The following is a 20,291-nucleotide window of genomic DNA, read 5'->3' on the forward strand; positions in this document are numbered from 1 at the left end:
GGGGGGGGGGGGGGGGGGGGAGGGGGGAAGAGACGCAATTACGGGAATTAAGGGTGATACACGGGGGCCATTACGCGATCCCGAAGAAAGCGGCGCGACGGTCGGCGCGAAAATTCGCCGACGCCAGCTGCTTCCCCGGCGAAAGAATTTCCTCGAGGATCGTCCCGAAGGGAGGGTGGCGCATACCCTACCCGCCGGCCACCCTCTCCGTAGCCATCCGTCGGCGCTTCGCGCTGCTCGAGAGGAGTCCTTGGCGAGGGATGGTTTTAATGATTTTTGGGGGTTGCCAGGAATGGCACCCCTTTCTAGCGGAGCGGGCGAAGGCGGGCGCGGTACAGCGGGGCATTTTTAAGCCCTTACTTTCGGTAGGAACCCTCTTCCTGCTCTCGCGCTTCTCGTCGTGGCCCTTTCTCGCTAGCTTTTACCCCGGCGAGAAAACCCGGGGGTGGTTTGTTTCGGCAGGACGAAAGGCGGAAGGGCGGGCGCGGGCGAGGGGACGGGGGAGGGAAAGAGACGGTAGAGAAAGACTTGTAGTCCGGGGGTGGGTTGCTCGGTCCTGCGCGAAAGATGGCTGGGCAAAATGGAGGGATCTCTTTCTATTATGCCTCGTCCCTTGGCACCGGTGTCTCTACACGCTCCGAAGAACTCCCTTATCGATCTCCGAAAAACGGGACACCCGGTACAGAAAGAGAGAGAGGTGGAGGGGGAGAGAGAGGGAAAGAGAGAAGCTCCGTCGAGCTCTTTGATCGTCAACTTGACGACTACTCGACGGCATATACTCTTCCTCCCTGGCCTGATTTTTCATCGATCGTGCTTTGTGTCTTCGACGTGCGATACATATCGCTATTTTTTGCATCGTTATATTCCAGAGAGGACATAAATATTATATTTTCTTGAATAGGAATATGCGGAAGAGCGTAAAGTATCGATATTTTGCATCGATATCAATCGTAATACATTAGTACCGGTACATGGATATATTGATTAAAAATGTATCCATTTCGCGCGGTAACGTTGTATGCCACGCTTAGTTCATGTATCATTTCAACAACCCTTAATCAATAAAAAGGTCATATTAATGTCGGAAGACAGTATTTGAGAAGATCTTGAAATAAGAATATAAGTACCACCCGATAAACGGAACACAGCCAAATTGTGCTTTGGTTCCGAATCAATTGATATCTAGGCCTTTAGCCGATACGCTACGATATTAAAAATATCGATGCAAAATATCGAGCATGAACGCCGTGTACCGACGTTTCAAAGTATCAACACGAGTCGGAATATCCCATAGTCCTCAGTCTTCTCGTTCAAGAAGAGTTTCAATTTGACGCGTTGGCTGCCACCATGGAGACCGCGAGCGGCCGGCGCCATAATATTGCCGCGGCTCACTAATTTATGTATAAAGTGTAACCAATTGTATGTGACAAATTAAATACGTATCCGGTACAGAACCAATGAAGCACGCTAACGAATATATAAGCACCGTGAATTGCATTTATTTGCCGTATCTTTGGCGATTCAAACTTCGGTTGAGCATTGACGAAACGGCCGGCCATGGAAATCAGCGTGTCCGTGGCGACGGACGTGTTGAGGGAACGAATTTTTAATCGACGCGAATAGGGACGAAACAATGCGCCGAACGATTCGCGTTAAATTTTTGATGGACCAAGAGAACGCGTACCTCTCCTCTATTAATTAAGTTTGCAAAAGTGCGGGACCGATGGGAGTGTACTTAGCGGTCGCAATAACCGCATCGCCGGCGTTTCGCTTTTCACGGGAGGGAAAGCTAGAGCGGTTTTAAATCTAGACGCGCGCGAGAGAGAAACATTTCGCCTAACTTCTTCCTAAAGCAATTACGATCGCGGCTCGCGTGGTAGGTAGGATGAATTTTTGCCGGGACCGCGGTATCTCATTTTTCGCGGCCGTAGTTCGCCGTAACCGCCCGCACTCGCGCCCGAGCGCGAGTCGAGGAGGGAAAAAAAGAGGAGACGGGAACTCCGGAAAAGTCTCGACCGTGCGTTGATGATGAAGCGCGGAAAAGCGCCGTGCGATTTTCCTCTTCGCAGCCTTCACCACCACCACCACCTTCTGCCCCTCCTCCTCCTCCTCCTCTTCATGCTCCCGTTCCATCTCCTGCCGGTGAAGCGGCGGGGAGGAGGGCGCGGGAAGTCGCCTTCATTAGTAAACTTTCGTTTAAAATTTCTGCCGTTCCGCGAGTAAGGGGCCGGGGAAGGGGNGGGGGGCGCGAGGGACGAAGCCGAGCAAAAACAAACGCACCCCTCCACCCAAACTCGATTTTAACTTTCGAGATATAATTAATTTTTCGAGACCGCGCGCGCCGCCCGCCGTGTATCATCGCTCGAGAAAAAGAGGATACGGAACGAAAGGAACGAACGAGTCGTAATTATCCCGAGACGGTTTTACCCGACGGATGAAATGAATAGTCCGAGAGCGAACACGGGGCTTCGGCGCTCTCCTGCTACGTCGTCGTCGTCGTCCTCGCGGTCGTTCTCGTCGTTGTAGTCGCACTTTGTCGCGCCACGAGTTTTAATATCAAACTATATACGCACGAGCGTGCGCGCGCGCGCGCGCGATAATAATTATTTGGAAACTATCCATTCTCCGTTGAACCGGCGGATCTGGTAATTCTACGAATAACTTAAATTATTCGTCGTAACTCTCGTTCTGGAAAATTCATCGGCAGCAGTGCGATTAACATCGGAAGACCGAAAAGGCACGGGGCGCATTATCAATGTGAAGCGAGAATTAATAAAGCGCGATTTAAGCGCTGCAGCGCGTCTATAAATTTGCAGTTTAATTAGTCGTCGACCTTGTGTATGTGTGTATATGTGTGTGCGTGCGTAATTTATATCCGGCGGTGAGAGCGAAGAGCGCCGCGCGAAATAACGGGCGAAGGCACGTCGGAGTGCGCGCGAGCGGGCCGCGCGAGCTTGGGAAAAAAGTCCGCAATCGCTTTTACTCGGCGCGCTATGAATTTTGTAACCCGCGTCGCTCCGGTGGCCCCGTAGTCGTCTCGTTCTCGAGAGGCGACCGCGGTGCGCGCTATGAAATAAATAGTAACGGAATCCTGTGAGCGAACTCACCACACAACTACCATCGCGCGCTGTACGACGTGAGAACCCATAAACCAGGAATAACAAGCCGAGAGAGACGAGAAACCGCCGGAGCTTCTCGCGTATACACGTCGAAAAAGTAGCGCCGCACCATCCAAGTGTTTGCGTAACGCACGCGCCGCAAAAATATTATCCGTACGTAGCCTCGAAAAAAAAATCACTCTTTTTCTCCCTCCTCTGCTTCTCTATCGTTCTCTTTCTCCCCGTTTCTCGCTCTCATATCAGGGAGGAACCCGATTAAAATTGTCATCGGGTGTACCTGATATTGCACAAGGTCCTGACTAGGTGAGTGCAAGATAACATATGCTATGGTAATCTTAATTATGTATTAATAAAAATCGAATGGGGGAGATCTCTGTAAGGTTATGATGACTAAGTACATGTTAAGGCTTGAGCGTGTTTTCTTAATACGTTAATGTGTTATTTTATCAAGTCTTTTCGGGATCTTACTCATTTTATTACCTATTATGGCTTGCGTTATTAGTTTTTAATACGGATCTTTTATAGCGAACTTACTGGACAGTAGATTGGATTAATAAACTTTATTTTTACAATTTTTTAAATAAAAATATTAATTATTTTAATTCTGAATTATAACAAGATTTGTAATAAATTCACATATGTTTTATATGAAATTTTTAAGTAAACTGTCATTCACCGGTTTTATTTTTTAAAAACTTATTGCTATACAGAGTGTTCGAAAGTTTTCGATATATCTATGATGTATAAGCAAAATGGGTTAAATTGAACAAGGAAACCATTTACCATTTTGAAATTATTAAGTAATTATTGCAAATTTTGTAAAATCATACGTGACTTTTCCGTTTATTTTGATGCATTTGACCTTTACACTTCGGCTTGGCAAGAAAGATACAAATATACAACAAACACTCTGTATATATATAATATACTCTATATATATAATATATAATCGAAGAACAAATATTGTTAAAATTGAACGATTATCGACTTTGATAATATGACTTGTTTGCTTCTATATATATTACTTGCATCATTAAAGCCGAAAGTCGTTCAATTTTAACATTTGTTCTTCGATTTACATTTTATAGGTATTTTTCTCTAGTTTACTCTCTTTATAAATAATAAATCTAATCATAATTTTTCCGATATCTGAGGTAAAACGTGATAAGAATTCAATAGTATGACCTGATGAGGACATTATAACGAATTCTGATAAAGCTTCTGATTACCACGCAGCTTTACACGACTTCTTAGAATCTGATAATATAACCTTAGATGGACCGGACAACCGGTCATAGTCAACTCGAGCTGGAGCATAGGGTAAATTTCTAGTTGGAAAGAAGCACGTCGGCGATTCAGGGACGAAATAATTCGCGCCGGGATTGCCGGCGTTGAAAAGAGACGACGGCGGAATACTACGCCCGCGTGAATTTTTACCGTCCTTACATTATGCTCATAATGTATCACACTCGTCGTTCCCGAGGAATCCTCGAGCGCGCGAAGTTCAGTCGGGACCCGCGTTAACAACGGTTAAATCTATTTATCCGCGGCGCCCGAGGAGGAAGCACCCCGGCTGCCAATTCGCCGAAGTCGGACGCCGTCGGGATGGAATAAAAGTGGATTCTTACATAAAACAGCGGACGACGACGACGACGTCGAATTAGCGAGTAATGTTGCGAAAATCCCCGGCGTCAATTATGCAGGGGTTCTATTTCCCGTGCGCGCGTTTCGTGAAGAATATCCCCCGGCTGCGGATTCGTCGCGGGGATCCGCGCGATAATAATTCATCGATATTTTTGCGTCCGGGGGAAGACCGACCATTCTTACGGGGTGACATTCTCGCGCTCGCCGCGCGAAATCGAATTATTATCGGCGATCCTCGGCTTAATTCGATTCCACGTTCGTCCGCGAGAAAGCGAAGAATGATCTCACCGTCCTCCTTCGTTACTTCTTGTTTTCCCTTTCTCCCATCTCGTGACTGGGATCGTTCTCTGCTATAGCAGCCATCGCGAAGTGTCCGTTGAATTATTCACGGGAATGAAATATTGTTAAAGTGAGGTTTGTATGCAATTTTAATGCAAAAAGGGTCGACCACGGCTGGGAAGGATATTCTTCGGTTATCGCCTCATCGATTCCGGGCGCTCGCAAGTTCATCGCGAGTCGAAGGACGAGGTTTTGTCATCTTAAACACGGACGACTCCGCGAATTGTTTCTAACACAGCGCGTAAAAATAAACGAATCTCGTCCTTCCGCGATCAGTTCCAGCCTCGAGTTCGCGCCTCGTCTCGCGAGTTTTCTCCATTACTTTTTCTCCACTTTCCTGCCGTGGACACGTTTTTCGCTCAGGAGAGGCTGCCGGTAGAAAACCACGGTCGCGACCGCTGGATCGGCGTTTCGTGGTTAAACGCACGGGCTATTACGAACGTGTAGGCGCCGACGATGCGGAACGAGAAAACGATGCGCGCGAGTGCGAAGGCAGGCGGAAAGAGCGCGGCAAAAGGAAACGGAGACAACGATGACAACGACAGGGTGGACGAGCGGCGGTGAAGAGGCGGTGGCGGAGAAGGAGGGGACGGCTGAGGCGAGTGCTCGTACGAATCGAGAAGGAAAGAGACCCGGGGATGCACGCACAGCGAGGTTTCTGCGGGCCTCCGCATTAAAACGAGAGGCGAATTCGAGTCTGGCAAAGTTTTAAATGATTTTCGCCGAAGTTGCCTCGCGAGTTGGTTTATTAGGAAAAGTCAATTTGCCCAGAGAGCCGAGCGAACGAGCGAGATCGACGGAGAGAGAGAGAGAGAGAGAGAGGGGGGGAGGCTGGAAGGGAGGGAGGGAGAGTAGGATAGTGTGCGAGAAAGAGGCAATGAGAGGAGAGGGTGAGAGAAGGAGAGAGAAGAGTGATGCTTTAGCGAGAGTAAGGAGGAAAAGAGGAGAGAGAGAGAGAGAGAGAGAGAGAGAGTCTCGACTACTAATACAGGTCGGAAAAGTCCTACAAAATTACGACGTTGCATTTCTCCTTTCGCGTAACGCCCACACCGGGGCGGGTACAGCGCTCCGACGTCGACGGTGACCAGGGATGTTGCTGCTTACCTCCGAGAGACGTTCGCGATCGTGTCGGTGCGGAGAAATTTAAGGCACCTACCTCCGAACGCGAGGTTACTGTAAAGTTTTACGAGGAGGAAATTACAAATTGAAACTGAGGTATTATAAAATAATCCGTACAAGCGAGTCGTCTCTTCTCGGCAGAAGTAGACATGTATAAATATCCCTTATCGGAATTCGCCGACGACAGGAGATATCGAGTTCTATTTTATCGTTCGAAGGACAATAATTTCGATTTAACGACATTCTGATAATATACTTTGTATCGGTCCGAATGAGGAATAATGTATCGGCTCAATCGAAAGTGGGAAGGTTTCGTCGTGTTTTAATATTCACGAAGGAAGTACGTGCCGTGTTTCCGACATTTGTACGCTGGTAGAAAAATATCTGATATTTGCAACTATAATCATAGTAAAAGAATTATAGTCAGGAAAATTAATTTTCTCGTAAACGTTACTACAGTATTAGTGATGATAATAACCGTACATACATGTTATTATTGCTATTTTCGTGGTTAGAAATACAAGAAGGTTATAGTTGGTACCGAAAATAACTATAATTTCTTTTAGTGTACACTGAAAGAAAATTATAGTTATTTTTGGCGCCAAAAATATACCTGTTCTTTTTTTCTTTTTAACCACAAAAATAGGAGAATTATTTTTCTAGTAAGTGTTGTTATAGTGTCAGTGATAATAACCTTACTGTTGTTATTATTATAAAGTATATTTGGCGTCGAGAAAATAACTATAATTTTCGATCAATGTAGCAGGATAATAGGAGTAGATGCATGCGCATCGCTGTCTAATGCAGCGTGGTCGATGATAATCACCGCGTTCATCGTGTGAGACGCGCGGACACATATATCCCGGGGTTACGTAAAATCCGGCGGCCGTAAACGAGCGCTCCCGGAAAAACTGGTTGAAATCGCTTCTCCCACCGCGCGGTCACCGATGTAAAACGCGGGGCTCTTAGGTGAAACAAGAGCCGGCAAGTCGGAGTCAATTTGACCCTTGGGTTCCGCCGGCCGCTCGCATCCCCGTGCGAGTTAACGCGAACACGCCGGCAGCAAGGGTGAAGGGTGACACGGGCATATACGAGCAAAAAGTGATATCTCGCAAAGCGGATACTCTTCTCCCGAGAAGAATAAACCTGGCAAGTTCGCGCGGGCAGGAATCACGTTAATTACGCGCCGAGTATACACGACCTGTATATACAACAGAAAAGAAGGAGAAAAAAAGCTCGATCGCCGGGTATGTCGCGTGCGACACGTGCGATGGAATCGAAGGACGATCGATCGCGGAGTCCACGCGTACCGAGAACGGTGGATCGATCGGCGGATTTCGAAACTTCCGTATCTTTCACGGTGCGAGAAAACGGAGCGAGAGGGGGCGAAGGAAAGAATACGACGGATGACTATCGAGGGTGGCAAGCGAAGGAGCACTTGTTCGCAGAAGCCAGGTTCGCGCGCGCGGAGCGAAACAGGGAGAAAGAAGGAGAAAGAAGGACAGAGAGAGAGAGAGAGTGAGAGAGAGAAGCACGACGCGAGACCGGGAGAGAAAGGGCGGAAGAGAGACAGAGCGAGAAGGAGAGAGGTCCAGGAGCGGGTCCACCAGGCTTGCTCCTCCGTGAGGGTGGCTCCTCTGAATCAATAAGAACTGTTTCCCCCGCGGATACCCATCCCCGTTCTCACCCCCTCCCCCTCCGGCCCTCCGTCCGTTCCCCGGTCCCCTCGTTCGTCGCCTCGTTCTCGTGGCACCCCTACAGGCCGACCTACCACCTTCAGCTCTGCTCCTCAGTTTTCTCCCCTTTTTCCTTTTATTACCGCGAGGAGGATGAGTGGGTGGGTCGACCCCGGAGGCGGGAGCGGCCATCTTTATTTCTCTCCTACCCTCCACCTCGACCTCCTCTTCCTCCTCCGGCTTCTCCTTTCGTCTCCTCCATCCACCGTCCTACGGGGGTAGGTAGATCCTACGACCTCCATCCGTCTTGCCTCGCCGAGCTCCCTCTTTCTCTCCCTCTAACTCTTTCTTGCCCGCTTCCCTCGCCCACTGACGTGCGAGAGCTCGACCTTTTGGAAACGAGAGCCGCTTCCAACGGTGTCTTTCCACCTCTTCTTATTCTTACCGCCCCTGGGCCCCTCGCCATCCCGCGCCACCGACGTGTCGTCTACCCGACGCCCTCCTAACCCTCCGCCCTTCCGCCTCTCTGCCTCCTTCCTTCGGAATAATTTCAGCAGTTTTCTATAGATCACACGCGCGCTCGCCGCCCCGGCGAGCGTGCTGGCTGGGCTGTCACACGGGAGCAAACTTGCCCTCGCTGATGATCGCGCATCGCTCGGATCTTTCTTCTTCTCCGAGTTACTAATATCAGCACGTAGCGGCCATTACTTGAAGCCCGATGAGCGTACGTTCTTTTGTGACTCGTCCGATTGCTAGTCCCGACGCGATATCGATAGATGAAAAAACCGTGAGCTTGCCCGCCGCGACCGGCAGCCGTGGGATTTAAACGCTGCTCAGCGCGGAAATCAACGCGGGTGTGAACGCATATTAGAAAAAACGTGAGTCGCGGAAGCAGTCGTGCATCACCGTCGCTGTGACGTCTCGACGCTTCTCGCGTTCCGACCAATTCGCTGGCCCACATCGGCCGTGGTGTTCCTAACGCTCATTGCTGGTGTCAAAGTTACGTCTCACTTGACATCGTCGAGCTCTCAATTCGAATGAGTACTCTTCGCGAGCAACGTTCATCGTCAAGTCTGTTAGGGTGGAAAAAGAAAATAAGAGAGATATTCACGGACAAATTTTATGTTTAAGGTCGCCTTAAGTTCATCTTCGGATGCCGAATGAAACGATCTGTACGGTATCTGAAGATGAACATAAAACAATCTTAAGTATGAAGAGTTGTTTACAACAGGCGTAAAATATGTAGTAAGAAGCAAGCAAATTAACCAATTAGACTCTTAAGGACCGTCTACAATAGCCGTAAAGGATGCAGTAAGACTTAACCGTTTTAGTGCCAGGGGTTTTTTAAAAATCCGTGTCGGATTGTGCCATGCAGCGCGATAGCGCTTCGTTCATTTATCTGCGAGTAATGCCGGTCGACGCGATCGCGCTGCTCTTATTTTTTGTCGAAATATGCCGCTCGGCGCGCTCGCGCTTCATTTCATCAGTCATATCAGAAACGTAAATTAAATAAAAATAGCTTATTTATGCAGGTGGTTTACGATTATTTGAAAAAAAATAGTAATTACGAGAGGAAACTCTAATATGACTCACGACGAGAGCTACATTCGGAACCGAGCGCGTTGCGAATTGATCGTGACCAAACATCGCGGCACATTTCACCACAGTACGCGAACAGCGCGATCGCGCTGCGTGCCGCTAAAACGGTTAAGCAGTAAGCTGACTGACCACCTATAGTTGATTTATTTTTGAAATGTATGAATCCAATTGGCCGATTAGCTTACTGTTTATGTCTTACTGCACACTTTACAGCTATTGTAGACGACCCTTTACAGTCCATAGAATAATCGACTGTGGTTAATCAATTAGTTTACCGCTTATATCTTATTGCATACTTTAGAGTTATAGATAGACGGCCCACAAGATCTGACTTTGAATATTAGCCTAAATCTTATATTTTGTGATTTCTCGATCGATTCTTCAAGTTCGAATTCGCAGAATTAATATGGAACGAAAATTTCGGTTCGGGTTCTCTCTCTCTCTCTTTCTCTCTCTTCCTCTTTCCAACCCCCTCATCCTACAACCAACAACTCGCTATTAGTTTCCCCATAATCGCGAAATCCCATCGAGAGCCAAGATCCCGGGAGATCATCCCCGCGGCTCGTAATCGTCAGGATCTTCGACGAGGTACCACAGGTGTCCGCACGGTCAGAGCGAAAACACGGGGGTATACGAGACGTTGGCGGGTGCTGGAGGCGGCGGCGACGGTGGCGGCGGTGGTTGTCGATGGAGGTGGTGGAATTGGGGAAAGAGGGATCGAAAGAGAAGAGCGAGGGACGCGCGAGAAAGGACGCAGGGCCGGAGAGTGTTGGAGACAGTTGCCGCGGTGTTGCCGGATCAATTTCGGTGGACCGCAGACACAAACTGTTTCAGTGGACTCAATCGAGCGGTTCTATCGTTGCCCGTTCTCCTTCTCTCCGTCTCTACCGTCGCGCCGTCTCCCTCGCACCCCTGCCGCAGCATCCGCGTCTCGTTCGGGGATCAATTCTCTCCTCCGACATTCATTCGTTCGTTCATTCGTTCGTCTTACCGTCTCTTTTCGCCCACTTCCTCCCTGCCCCCTCACCGCGCTTTATCCTTTTGTCCTAACCGCAGCATCACCCCCCGTAGCTCCGACGCGTCCGCAAATAGTTTCGTCATTTGTCCGCATTTCATTATCATTAGCGGACGCGAGCACGCGGCGTCCCTTGGAAATTACACGCGTTCCCCGTGAGTCGAAGTGGATTCTTTGTCTCGCGGAGTTTCGGTAGAGAAGTATCCACCGCGATATCGAAGCCCAGGCTCGGTCTTGACGATTTCGCTCGGCGAGTTTTGCGATCTCGGTATGTGGAGAGAAAAATCGTGCCGATTCTCTCGCTGCGTTTCGCCTCCCGAGCGAGCGGAACAACAGAGCGTGAACTCGCTGTCGCCAGCCGCCGAGCGGGAATCAGTCGGGTAATCAGCCGCTTATTTCGAGAGCAAACATTGCGCCTTGCCTTGCGACAGGTATAGCGGGACGGTGGCAAGGGTAGCGGTATATGTGGCACCCTACACGCGCGCCCGTCTTTAATTAAATTTTCGCCGCCTTCCAATTACCAGCGCTGATTCTTTTCTCCGGCGATACTCGCATCGCGTCAAAGTCTTCTGCCCGAGTTTCTTACGCGACGAGTTTCTCGACGTGCTCGTTATTAATATCGATCTTACAATTAGCAGGAAAATTATCCGGCCCCTTAAGGCGCACGCCCTTGATATCCGGAAAATATCCGTGCAGCTGTAATCGGAATAAATTTCCGGAAGACGGCGGATTGACTTCAAATCCCGGTGATATGTCGTAAACCCTTCGCCGACGGAGGGCTTTGCAGGCGGGCGGGCGGGTGAGTGCGCGTTCGTTCGTTCGTCGTGTTACCCTTTCGGTTGGCTTCCAGCCTCGCGGGAACGAGGACGTAGGAGCGGAGTGAAATCAATCGGATCGATTTAATATGCGTCCAACTGCCGTCGAGGAGACGACGATGGTAATTGGATTATCGGTGCCATCTTAAATCGCGGACGTCGAGGGTCGAGTCGACGTTCGAGGGGTTGATTTCACGCGTAAGGAGGAAGGCCGAAGCAGCCATGCGGAGGGGGTGACTAACGTCGCAGGGGAGAAGGTGAGGACGATGGTAACGAGAGAGGAGAAGAAAGAAAGAGAGGAGAGGACAAGGGGAACAACGTACGATAGGTGTCTCCGGATCCAATTAAGTTTTTCAGTCCTAAAACCGAAAGAGATCGACGGACGAATGGCTGAAACGAAGTAGTTAACGGGAGGGCTCGGCGGGCGACGGGGGTGCCGCGAGTTCGACTAAGAAGGTGGAGGGTGGCCAAAAGGCGAAGGGGGTAACCTTCTCTAGGGCTGCCGCCACTCGCCCGAGGGGCGGCTGAACGTAATTAAAGAAGGAGGCGGAACACCGTCTTGCAACCCCCTCCCCCGCTCTGTCTCTCTCTCTCTCTCTCGGTGCACTTATTTTAGATACGGAAAATATAGGGTGGGCGAGCTTCATGGCGATGTAAGCGGGAGTTGTACCTACGAAAGCAGGATAACGGAATGGAGCGAGAGGGTCGGTGGCGGCGGCAGGGAGGCGGGGGGCAGCGAAAGACTTCGTTGTTTCCAGAACATTTTACTCCGTTTCCTCCGGCTGGCGCCTGCTGTCGGGCCTCTCAAAGGACGAATTCGAGTTCGCCGTCTTCCTCCTCCTTTCCTTATTCCGCTGTCCTCCGGCCCCTGGTTCACCCTCCTCACCACCTCCTCTTCCATCTAGTTTATCCCCGTGCGCCCCTCTCGCTCCATGCTCTCTCATTCTCTCTCTCTCTTCTCTTTCTCTCTCAAGCACTCCGTAATTCCCAGCAACCTTCTCCTTCGAGAAGAGAGAGAATCTTACTCTTGAGAATTTTCCTCTCGCCCCAAGATTTTCATAAGTTTCCCCGCTTCTGCGCCGCCACCTCCGTCGAATGTCGAACGTTAGTGTTGCCGTGGATCATTACGAAATTCATGTGCCAGTATTCCCAATCATTCTCGGCACACGCGTGCAAACTTTTATCAAGTTAATGCCAAAATTGACGACGAAATTCGCTGTTATATATATTATATAAATATAGTTTTCGATATACCCTCAACATGTCGTCGATTAGTAACGATGATGACCAACGTTGCTCTGACACACATACGATCAGACTTAAAAATTGTAGAAGAGATCAGACATGCGTCGTCTAATTTGCATTAATATTATTAATTCTCCTTGTTCATCAGCCGGCTCGATCTGAGCCGCGGCGCATTTAACTTTTAATTACACGCCGCCGTGTAACGGGCTCGCGCGCGTAGATGCGATTTTAATTAGAAAACTCCATGTTTATTAAATTAAAAACATCTTACATTTTAACGAGAGAGAGTGTGTCCTCCGTGTGAGGACTTGGTGCGTCCCGCGATCATCCGCCGGCGAATTTAACCCGGTGCTCTCGCTCGCGTCGCAGTCTCAACGGTGTTCATTAGCGTGTGCGGGAACCTTTGCCGGTTTAACGTCCACGTTTGGCCGGCGAGGACGCTCAACGAGTGCGACGTCACGAGTGTTCGCATCATTTCCCAAACGATCATCCCGCGGACGTTCGATTTATCTGCGTTAATGTTCCTCGCCGACGTTGCCTGTCGTGGCCGTGCACACGATATGCGCTTTCTCGTACCACGCGCACGCACGCACGTATACGCGCGCGCTATCATTATATCAAGAAAGTTCGCCGGTCCGCGAAGAACAAAAGCGTCGGCAGGGGCCGTCCAATTAGCACGTAGCACTGCCTTACCGGCGTCCTCCAACGTCGAACGGCTCTAAGACGCCTTTTCTCTGGCCGAGGATCGATAGATGTGTGTGCGTGAGCGTCTGTCTGTGTACATATCTTTCTGTGCGGGGCTCTCTCTTTCTCTCTCTCTCTCTCTCTCTATCTCTCTTTCTCTACTCTACTCACTCAGTGTATGTATGTGTGTATTTATATGTGTGTGTGTGTGCATAAGCGAAGAACGGCGAAGGGTGGCAAGAGGGTGGTAGCGCGGGGGACGGCGAGCGAGAGAGCGCGAGTTAGGGGTGGGTAGCGGTGCGCGAGAAGGAAGAAAGACAGCGAGATAGAGGCAGTGAGCGCGCGGTCCGCCCCTCGGGGGTTGATATTTAAATCTCCCCTTTTCTAATTTCTCCCCTCTCGGCCCGCGCGGCCCCCTCAGCCCGCCTCTGGTACTCCGTTCCGCTTGCCCACCCTCTTCCATCCAGCCACCCCATCCCAACATCCCAACTACCTCCCCCCCGTCCCCTACACCCGCCACCCACTCTCTCCATTTCCAAGCGGCTCCGCCAGCGCGCCGGCCGCCATCATGAAAATATTAAGAACTCGGGAAAATGGCCGCCCCCACCCGCGAGCTAAGGAAAAGCTGGGGTCTCTCTCGCACCCCCCTCGTGTTACCGTTCCATTCTCTTTCTCTTTCACTTCGTCCCGCCGTCTCTCGCTCCCTCTCTCTCTCTCTCCCGCTCGCTTTTATCCCCGTCTTCGGTACGAGAGGGTGCACGCTACGTCTACGGACACGTACATGGACGTCGACGTCGGTGGCGAGGACTGGCGGGCTGGGGCGGGGGGTTTGATACCGGTACCAAGGGGTAGTAGGAGTGCACCGCACCTTCGCGAAGGGGCTGCAGCCAGCCAGACTTTCCGGGCAGAAACTCGTTTTCTCACCGGCAACTTCGTTCGCCTTCGTCTCCCCCACCAGCGGCAGCTTCTTCGTCGTCGGCGGCGGCTCGCTCGAGTCGTTCGAGTTCTTCGAGTTCAGTCGCTCGGCGCACGGACAATCTTGTCCTCCGCCCCGCGCGACGCTCTCAGCGCTCGGTGCGCGCGTACCCGATAAATAAAAATTTATCAGCCCATACACACATGTTCTCTCCTTCTCTTTCTCTCTCCATCCCTTTGCCATACGGCGGAGCGGCATGTTGGAGAATGACTGCGCAGTTTCGCGCATATGCAACTGATAATGAACCCTCTCGCACGTAGTTCGCCGCAGACACACACGTGCGATGAGAGAGAAACGCTCGCGATCGACGTCCCGCGTATTCCATGCATGTTTGTTCCCATTCACGAAAACGCCCATGTCCCCGGAAAGATAATGCGCGACCATGACGGCGTATCCTTCCCTGAGAGAAAGATGAGGAGCTGACGGCGGCAGGTATAGGCGCGTGAAAGATTCAACTCGACTCGAAACTCGTTAATAAAAGATCACGCGTCTCGAAGGCCGAGAGCGGCGCGGAGAAGCGCGGAGGGCGACAGCCACGTCGCGCGACCTCTCTCGCTCTCGGAGAGCGTGATTTTTATTTCATGCGGGACGCATTTGAATCGCAAAGGAGCGCGCGAAGCCAGAAGAAGCTGGTCGTACTGTGAAAAGAATAAAAAATGGCGTGGCGGGTCGCCTTGACTTTGGCGTGCGAGAGCAAACGTACCCGGCGCGGTTCGGATGAATGGGGTATGAGTTTGTCCCACATTTGGCTGGCTTCCTCTCTCTCTCTCTCTCTCCCTCTCCCGCTTTCTCCCCGTCTCTCTCCCTCTTCCCCTCTGCACACTCTCTTCCGGCGTGGGTGTACGCGCATATGCGTGTGTGCGCGTGTATACGCGCGCGTATGTGCGAGAAAGCATGCGTACGTGCGTGCGTTTGCCCGTCTACGGATTACCTCGTGCCGCGCGCGACGTGAAACACGTGGCCCGTATACGTGTGCGCCACCACGCTCCGTCCCCGAGATTAATTACGACGATCGAATTATAACTATCAGTAGGCGCGCGCGCGCGCGCTCGCCTCGAACAGCCGTCACGCGTGAAAAACGTCGGCCGTGGCCGCGAAAAACCGACCGCTTCATCCCGCCTCGCGCGGCAGTTAATTATTTTTAAATCGTTTAACACGGATAATGAAAGGGAGAGAGAGGAAGAAAGAGAGAGAGAGAGAGAGAGAGAGATACAGGATTGATGTACACACCGACGCGATGTGTAAACGCGCGTAATTAGCTTTTACTCGGCCGCGTCGCGGTGATTTACCTTGTCGGCCAATAACATTCATTAAATGGATAAAAAAGCACGGGCGTGCGTTCATGCTGTTGTTTATTCGCTGACGGCCGGACTCGCGAGAGTTTTGTTTATTCGCCGGCCTTCCCTCGCCTCCCCCACCTCCCCGTTCTCGCGAGCGGGCGCCGCGGCAATTTTTCTGAAAGCGTCCGCTTTTTCGGCGGTCGTGCTACGTAATCAATTAATATGCGAGCAACGCGGAGAATTACTATTTGATTCAATTTAATTAACTCGATACAGAAATTCAGATTAATTTAACATTTGCTTCGATAAATATGCAACAGTGACGTCGCCGATGTAGAAATGCAATTTCCATTATGATAAACGCGGTAATACACTGGCGGTTCCTCTATTTACATTTATATAGAATTCGTAGCAAGTAATCCGCGTGCGATATGTGTGTGTGTGTGTGTGTGTGTGTGTGTGTGTGTGTGTGTACATAACCATGTATATCGAAGCGGTCGCGAGAAACCCCATCGCGAAACAGTAATCACACACTTACGTCGCGGCCGAGCCCTTAACGCGCCACGACCAGCGATTCTTGACAAGCCTGCAACGTGGTATCCTGCGAAGATAATCCCGCGAAAGAATGAATTCAGGGTGTTTCCGTAAGTATACAATCTCTTAGAAACCCGCAGTCGATCCCTTTCAGCCGGCGTCGCTGTAACGTCCCGGGTAATACGTCTTCGTCAACGGCCGCCATCTTGGCCACCAAAGAGGGTGAGGTGGGTCACGGGGGTGCGGCGGGGGTGGTTGGGAGCGATTAAGAAAATGAAGATAGATACTATAGGATAAAGGAGCCCGGAGGAAGGCACCCGTGACGACGGCGACGAGGAGGGAAGACGCGCGAAGGTTGAGGGGGTTGCAGGGTTGGCTGGCTGGCTGGCTGGCTGGCTGGCTGGGCGATCAGCAAGAAATAGCTTAGAAGAGGGCTTGATCGCGCGGAAGATTTCCGACACGTCGGTTTAATCATGCGGCATCATTCCAGGGCGCACTACGATCAATTCCGTCCCTTCTTCGGTCGAATTTACCGCGACGTTGGCGCGCCAGCCAAGATTTAGGGCTACTTCGACGCGTCATTGTCGGGCGTGAAACGGCTGATCGCTTCCGAACCGCGAGCGTTTTCGAGCGCGATGTTGTCCGCATCGTTTGTGTCCAAGTAAGGCAGGAGAACAGAGAAGAAGAGAGAGGGAGAGAGAGAGAGAGAGAGACAAAGAGTTATCTTAAGGTGATCGAAGCTGATAAACGGACGACAGGATGTGCTCGATTAGTGGGGTAAAGTGTAACTTGGAAAATAGAGTATCTAACGCGTCTGGGGATCGTTGAGGTCCCGAAGAAACGTAAAAGAGATTTGAAATACAACCTCACCGATGTCCGTTCCTAAGATTTTCCAGCACGGTTATTTAAACGGACGCGAATACACGGCGCGATTTGCGGTCGCACCGGCGCTGGATGAGTGTGGGGGCACGGTCGATCAGCGCGGGGCTCGCGTGTAACTTAAATCGGGTCGTCGTTCTTGGCCGTCGTAACGCTCGCAACGAGCCATTCTGAAGAACGCTCCTGAGATAAGTCCGCGAAACGACGACGAGCTCTCGGGGGGGGACGCGTCGCCCCACGACGAGCGGAAGAAGCCGAGCGAGAGAAAGAGAGAGAGAGAGAGAGGGAGTGAGAACGTTGGAGTCGCGGGGAAATATGGTTGGCTTGCCATTCATCTTTTTATGGGGCACTTAAGTGGGGTAGCCATGGCAACGCCCGTAGTATCAGGAGCAATCGTAAAATTAAGTAATGAGAAGATAAGAAAATATCATCTTGCCCGGGCTCCGCAACCCGCCGCCGCATCTACCGACCCGCCTTTACGCGACCGCTCTCTTTCTCTCCCTCTTTCGCGCCGCCGCTCTCTTTCCATCCTCCTCTTTATCCTTCTCTCGTTGCCGCGCCTGCTTCCTCGACGATGGCTGGAACAAGCGCGCGGAGCCTCCGGGCGGTTACCAGCGGTTACCGGTGATGGTACCCGCTGGTAGACTGCTAAAGTGGTTCCGAAGGGGCGCGATAGTGGGTGGAAGGGGGCAAAAATGGCCAAAGTTTCGTTCGACGCGTCTCCCTCCCCCCCCCCTCTCCTNCCAGAGCGAGAATTTTCAGATAAACGAGGACATTCCGTTCGAAATGATGCCAGGCGAAGAAGTCTACGTCGACCCTTCTATAACGGCTGGCAACCAGCTCCTCCCTCTCGCCCTCTCGCTCCCTCTCGCGGAGGATAGTTACCATTTTTCATAAGGCCGTTAGGCGACACCCGTGTTGTGTGTCGCGGGATGCTTTTAGGGCGACCGTGAGTTACGCCAGCGATGCCCTCGATTATGCAGCGAGGAGGATCGTACGATCGCGCCGGTGCTGGTGGTTCGCGATAAAATATGCGAAAGTATAAGGGCGCCTGAGACACCGGTGAGACGCTCTCAGGATCCGGCGATCGCCGTCGCTATCGAGCCGTTGTCGCCTTGGACTCGCGCCTGTGCGCGGAAATGCATGGAAATGTATGCGCGACAGCCGCGTCTTAATTGGAAATTATCGTCAAAGTCGGCGTGTATCTGTCCGCGTTTATGCAGATGACGATTTTTCCCCCGACATCGTGGGATCCGAGCATAGATACCCTCCAGCTCGACTCCCGGCAAACGTTAAGTAACGGTAACGTAATATCAATGCTACAATTTCCCGCTCATTAATGTAAATGAAATGTATAATGCGCGTGTTACATGTTGCATTTACATTGCCGAGTGGCGAATTGTAACATTGACGTTGTGTTACTTATTATTTGGTGTTTGCTGAACGGCACTCTCGATGACGAACGGTGCGAACGAGGGAAAGAAGAAGGAAAGAACGAGGAAGGAGAAGCGCCGCTACACGGGACCGGTTAGGGTGCGCGCCGGTATTCGTAGAACGCCGATTTGTCCCGAGCGAATAAATCGCGGATGGCGAGAGTGGGTCGCGCTCGCATTATCGCCGTTAACGTTCGACATTAATGTTTTTGTCGGCGGTTTGCGGTCGGGTAGTAAACAAGTGATACACCCTCTTAACCCACCCCTCGCTACTCGCTCAGACGGGGTTGCAGCGGCTCGCCCACCTCCGCTTCGCTTACCCCCGCGCAAGTACCCTCTCGCCCGCGTCCCCGCATCATCCGCTCTTCTCCGCTCCTCCTGCCTCTTTCGTCCTCCCTTCTTTCCTTCTCTCACCTCCCGCCACCTCCTCCCCCGTCCTGCTCTCTGTCTTTCTCCTTCACACGCGTGCACGATCTCTTTCTCCGTCCATGCTTACTTCATGAAACGCGAATGTACACGTTACACCCGCTTCGTGGCTCCGACCTCGTGTCCCGTACCCTTGTAACGTAATCGTTTCCACTCCAAAAAGAGGCAAAGAGAGAAGCCAGGTAGACACGCGTATACACGTAGACACACACGTGAGCGCTAATGGTCTCTTCAAAAATGTCATCCTCGTCCCGGTTGCCTCGCCCGGATCGTCTGACGCTGACGGTGCAAGTATCGTACCGGGACGAATTTTCATCCGGCTCGGACGAGAAAGGAAGAGAGAGAGAGAGAGAGAGAGAGAAAGCGGAGAAGCTCTTTAAGAAGGCGCGAGCAAAGCGATTCCCGATAGCGACCCGCGGTCATATGGACTGGTAATGTATGAATCCTTAATTCGGTCGAAAATGAAATTAAACATGATGAATAAATTGAAGACTCGGAATGTTCCGAGCTGGTTAATTTCTTGATAAGCGAGTGAGCGAGAGACTAGAGAAAGAGAGAGAGAGAGAGAGAGAAAAAGAGAGAACGAGCGAACCGATAGCGGAGGAAAGCTCATTCTTCATTTAATTCCGAATGATTATCTTGGCGATACCTTTAGTTGCGAATTATTTAACGTGATATTTAATGAAAGTATGCGATGTAATATGTGATAAAATACTACGACAGTATAAATATTCGAAATTCTTCCAGCCGGCGACAAGGAGCCACCGCGCGCGCGGTGCTCCGCCGAATGGGAGGATAACGCGGGCGCAGGATCCAAGGTTGGAGATCCGATCGTGAAATCCAATAACAGCGAGCGGGAGAGAAGGGGGAGGGGTGTCGTCTTCGCGAAACCGCCGGCCAAATGCCGCGGCGCAGTTTCTCGAAAAGTTTTATGGGCCGAATTTTCAAAGTTCACGGCGCAATGGCGGCGACGATGGCGGGGGCGTCGGGTATGTAGGTAGGTAGGTGGGTAGCTACCGCTAGGTAGGTAGGTAGGTAGAAGGCCGGAGGTTGGTCTCGCGGAGTTTAAGAGGGTAGTTCGCGTGGCCGTAAATTTTCTCTCTCGCAGGGTGACTCCGGGCGGCTCGGGGGCGGCGGAGGACGGTCGGAAGGGCCGCGGGCGAACGCTCGCCTACGCCACACATATCTTTCCACCATCTTCTATCAATAATTCCTCGCGAAACTTACCGCGAACTTGCCGGCGCGCGATAATGCACAGCGCGCGCGCTGCCGTCGAAAAATCCGTTTCGGAGATAAGTGCCGCGCGCGATTCGCCGCTGGTTATCGCCGATTGCCCTCCTTGGTGCTCAACCCCCTCCTCCCTCTCGTCTTTTCCCCGGCTGAACGGCGATAAGCATGCCGCTCGATCACCGCAATCGATGAACGTCCATCGAGCAGCGGCGCCGTAAAACGCGGATCTCCGATCGCCCGACGCGGTATCGACGGTGTGTAGTCGTACGGGGATAGAA

Source organism: Dinoponera quadriceps, unplaced genomic scaffold, assembly GCF_001313825.1.
Source record: "Dinoponera quadriceps isolate SergipeBrazil2010 unplaced genomic scaffold, ASM131382v1 scaffold942, whole genome shotgun sequence".
NCBI classification, from domain to species: domain Eukaryota; kingdom Metazoa; phylum Arthropoda; class Insecta; order Hymenoptera; family Formicidae; genus Dinoponera; species Dinoponera quadriceps.